The sequence below is a fragment of the Bidens hawaiensis genome, unplaced genomic scaffold, assembly GCF_021521415.1.
Source record: "Bidens hawaiensis isolate Kalapana, Puna unplaced genomic scaffold, B.hawaiensis_p1.1 tig00005637_1, whole genome shotgun sequence".
NCBI classification, from domain to species: domain Eukaryota; kingdom Viridiplantae; phylum Streptophyta; class Magnoliopsida; order Asterales; family Asteraceae; genus Bidens; species Bidens hawaiensis.
In genome coordinates this window covers 1,306,677-1,311,822 of record NW_027491366.1, presented here as the reverse complement: position 1 = coordinate 1,311,822, position 5,146 = coordinate 1,306,677, and the positions used below count along the sequence as shown (strand labels likewise).

General features: G+C 33.8%; 1 pseudogene across 1 annotated transcript; it reads left to right on the top strand.

Moving 5' to 3' along the window:
- The first annotated feature begins 745 nt into the window (after positions 1-745).
- Positions 746-2,089, top strand: LOC143630341 (14-3-3-like protein; annotated as a pseudogene). Its single transcript, XR_013153142.1, has 4 exons — positions 746-1,262; positions 1,343-1,465; positions 1,581-1,697; positions 1,896-2,089. The product of XR_013153142.1 is annotated as a 14-3-3-like protein (transcript).
- Positions 2,090-5,146: the final 3,057 nt, after the last annotated feature.

Here is a 5,146-nt window from a genome sequence, read left to right as displayed (position 1 = left end):
CGATCCAGGTATATTCCCATCACTTTTCTCGTATTCGTAATCAATTTCAGATTATTATTTTGCTTATATTTCGTTAATTTTTCACTTTCACAAGTTTATTTGAATTTCGACTGGTTCTGGGGTTTGTTAATAAGCCTGTATTCATGTAGATCTGTTAACTTTCACTTGATTCGTTATCTCAACTGCTTATAACAGCGACCAGAAGCTATTTAGATCTGTGAATTAAAAATATACCGGTTATAGATGTTAGATTTACTGAAAACTGTATAGTTGTGTGTACTGTGAAAACTGTATGGTGGATGCAGTGTTTATTTGGTTAGAAATTGGCTCACTATGCATATTATGTATTCATGTATGTTGCATAGTTGAGAGTGTACAGTGTGTTGTGTTGAATATAGTGATTATAGATGTTAGATTTGATAAACATTTGTATAATTGTGTTTGTGTAGTTTGTTTGGATAATAGTTTAGGCAAATATGGTGTAGGCATAAGTTGGCTCACTATGCATCATGTATATAGTACAAGTGAGAGTTTATGTTCTGGTATAACCGTATAACTGTGGCTAGTGTTGTAGAAATCGGTGGGCGCTAGTCGGACGGTAGGGTAGGGACTAACTATTAATCGGGATCAATCGGATTGGATTGTATTTGTAATATTTTCAATATGCATACATGATACAACCATGACTGTAGCTTGAATTGGTACATCTAGATGTTGTTCATAGCATGCTGATCTGATTGTTTGGGATTTTCTGCAGATTAAGCTTAGTTATAAAAAATGGTGCAAACTGAAGCTTCTCGTGAAGAAAATGTGTACATGGCGAAGTTAGCAGAGCAGGCAGAAAGGTATGAAGAAATGGTGGAGTTCATGGAGAAGGTTGTGAAGATTGCGGATTCCGAAGAGTTGACTGTTGAAGAAAGAAATCTGCTTTCTGTGGCTTACAAGAATGTGATTGGTGCAAGGAGAGCTTCATGGAGGATCATATCTTCCATTGAACAGAGAGAGGAAAGCCGTGGGAATGAAGATCATGTTACCATTATCAAGAACTACAGGGGTAAAATCGAGACCGAGTTGAGCAAAATCTGTGATGGCATCTTGGCTCTTCTTGAGTCTCATCTTATTCCCTCTGCATCCTCTGCTGAATCCAAGGTTTTTACTTGAAGATGAAAGGCGATTATTATAGGTACTTAGCTGAGTTTAAGACAGGAGCTGAAAGGAAGGAGGCTGCTGAGAATACTTTATTAGGATACAAATCTGCTCAGGTAGATGAATAATTATGATGATGATGATTATCGAGATTTAATTTTTTCAATACTTTGATTTGTGAAACTGGTTTTTATAGGATATTGCTTTGGCTGATTTAGCTCCCACCCACCCAATAAGGCTCGGTCTTGCTCTCAACTTCTCGGTGTTCTATTATGAAATTCTCAACTCACCTGACCGTGCTTGCAGCCTTGCTAAACAGGTAATGTTATATTTAGCAATATCGGGCTATTGGACTTGATGTTTATCCCAGATTTTTATAATATATACTTTTAATCTTGTGTATTTGTATTAAACATGGCTGTGCTCCATTGCAGGCATTTGATGAAGCCATCTCTGAGTTAGACACACTTGGTGAGGATTCATACAAAGATAGCACATTGATCATGCAACTTCTGCGGGACAACCTCACTTTGTGGAGTTCTGATGTTGCGGTATCTACTCTCTTCTTATATTCTAAATGAATTATGTTTTGAATTTAAACATTACTCTTGAATTTGTTGTGTGGCGGAAGTATAAATTATTTTTGTGCTTTGCATTTTGCAAAATGTTAGTGCAACTTGTTCTGTTATATGAATTCATATGTATGTTTATTACTATGTTGAAGCTCATATCTTTTGTTTTTGTGACAGGACGACGCAGGGGATGAGATCAAGGAGGCTTCTAATCCTGAGGACAAACAGTGATATTTATAAGTCATATGATAGTAGTAGTTGTGTTCTATGAGTAAACATATGGATTTGTGCACATTCTCTAAGGTTGCTGCTTGCTAGTATCTCATATAGATTGTAAGCTTGCTAAGTTATTGAAGTTTGGTTTTGTGTCATGTTTTTGGTATTGGCCACTTTAGATGTTTGGACTGGAGTTTAAAAATCTTTTGTGGAATGTGACCATTTTGGTCAGCCAGTTGCAAGAAATTGTATCAGGACGAGTGTTGCAACATTAACATAGTAGTGTAGAGACCATGATGCATCATGCTGATAAGTCTCAGGCTGTATGGTATGCTAGCAGGTAAGGGGGCGTCGAGATCTAACCTGGCAATCGCTACCAATCAGGAACACCACCTTGCCTTTGGGAAAAAAATGCGGGCTAATAAGAGTGAAGAGTACCCGGATTTGGGTAAAATGTGTGAAGAGTGGGAAAGCACAAGAGGCGACAGTGATTTGCGAGAACACCATTACAAAATGAACAATATCTTTAAAAAAAAAGCTAGAAGTAAAAACAACGGTATAAATTTAGAAGTTATTGATTCCCGCTCATCTCTTTTCAGTCTGAAGTTATAATAAAACTACATATAACTTAGTTTGATTGTTTGTCTATATAATCTATGCATGTAAAAATATAATCTTCACATATGTAATTAAACATAACAAAAATAAAATTATATAAATAAATTAGTTTGAACTTTTAATGTACATCTACGAGTACTATAAAATCTAATCTAACTATACTAATAAAAGAAAATAATGAGGATGATGTGGCAATCTCACATTCATTCTTGGCCTAATCTCTCTTGTCATTCATCATACATATCCATGAGTTATGGAGCAAAACCATATTGGCAAATGGGTTATAAGTTCCTTTTTAATTCTCTAATCTTTCATCTCATTCATCCTAACTATCCATCGGTCATGAGACAAAATAATTTTGCCAAATGAATTATAATTTAATTTCTAATTCTCTAATTTTTCATCTTATTTATCCTATCTATCCATGGGTCATGAGACAAAACAATTTTGAGAAATGGGTTATAATTTCTCTTTTAATTATTTAATCTCTCATCTCATTATCATAGTTATCCACGGGTAATTGGTCAAAACAATTTTTGCAAATGTTGTATAAAAAAAAATCGAATTTTTAAATTTGAGATTCTATACTTCTTATTGTTTGTATTATATATTTTATCTTCTTTTTATCTATAATTTTGTTCATTCTTTCATATAATGGATCTTTTTATCTTTATTTTTTTTACAAATCCCGTGTAATACACGGGTTCAAAAGCTAGTTTGAAATATACATATCGTTGACGAAAGAAAGTTTAATTCAGATTTGTTTTCACTATTAACACATGCTTGATAAGTTTTACGACAATAACAGAATAATCTCTTAATTTTTTATGAGAAAATTCCAATTTGACTCCCTGAAATATATCGGCGGGATATGGATTAGCCACTAAAAACTAATTTGCGCATTATGGACGTCTGTCATATTTGGGTAGGGCAATCTGTGCCCTTCTGTCATGTTGACCATTAGTTGACTGACCAAAAATGTTGAAATTACCATTTTACCCCTGAGCTTATAATTAATTCTAAAACTTTTCAAAATCGTGTAGTGGCTAGGGTTCGAACCCCCGACCTCTGGTTTAACAACAAACAAAACCTACCATGTGAGCTAATCTGATGTTTGGTATGGGTGTATAATATGAAATATATATTACCACTTCAACACTTTGTTTATTATCATCATCATATCCAGATTTGTAAATATATCTTAACACCTCCTCCTCCTCCTCCTCCTCCTCCTCATCATCATCATCATCATCATCACCATATCTTCCAAGCAAAACCCACATCCCAAAACCAATATTAGAAATATTTTATGTCGTAATGGCCGTTTCTGCAACATAGTCGGCTGAGCTCCCACCGGCGGCGAAATCTCCAGCAGTCGGAGAACTTTAGACCCAGGTTGAAATCTCCACCCGCCCGTTTCCAAAATCTCGCCGAAAACAATGGAGTCACCGGAAACCCATCGAATCCAGGTAAACACCACTATTAAAAACTGATGATAAACACCACTATTAAGAACATTCGATTTCAATATAATATTTTGAAAAAATAGTTATAATTAAAACACACATTATTTCGGTAAACTATTAACTGAAATTCACATAAGAAAAATGATAAATTTCACTTTTTTATAACTTCTTTTTGCTAAATTAAAAAATAATTTATTTGTACCTAACGCTTACAATAAGAAACTACAAAAAAAGAATAAAAAAAAATCGTTTCGGCGGGAAATAATGGAGTCACCGGAAACCCATCGAATCCGGGTAAACCCGGGTTGAAGTTGATATCTCCAGTTGTGTCGTTACTGTTATTATTATTAGTCGCCAGAAAATCAGAACTTGATGAAAGCTCCGGGATGGTGAAGTGTGTGAAATTCATCAAACTGGATGTCTGATTGGGTGTTGGGGTTGTGGTTATTGTTATAGTGGCGGTGTTGTCGGAGAAGACGGTGAAGATGTTATTGATCTAGGGTTTGGAATTGGAATGAATTGAGGATATTGAAGGTGGAAGAAATCATATTATTATTATGAATTGGGTTTTGCTGCTGTGGGTTATGTTGCTGTTAAGAAGATGATGAGCTTTATTATTATTATTATTATTATTATTATTATTATATTAATACTATTATTATTATATTTATTATTTATTAGAAGAAAATTACTAAAATACCCTTAATATGTTGGTATTATTACTAAAATACCAACAGTCAACTGACAATCAACTAACGATGGGAGTCAAAAAAAACCCCCGGAATATCACAGGTGCGCAATATGCGCAAATTAGTTTTCAGTGGCTAATCCATATTCCGCCAATATATTTCAGGAAATTAAATTGGAATTTTCTCTTTTTTTTTTCTCGAATGACAGGATAGTTTTATAAAGATTGCTTAGCAACATTCTAAAATAGAAATTATGCCAACTCTTGAAAAATTATTCTTCCAATAAATCAAAAGGGCTTTATTCTTTTTGCATTTAAATTTATTTTGTGATTACTTATTCACTCAAATATTTTTTGTTACCTTTCCAAAAGAAAAAAAAAAAACTAAAAACACAAGGAATAAATATAATATAATAATAACTTTATATCACCATCCCCAA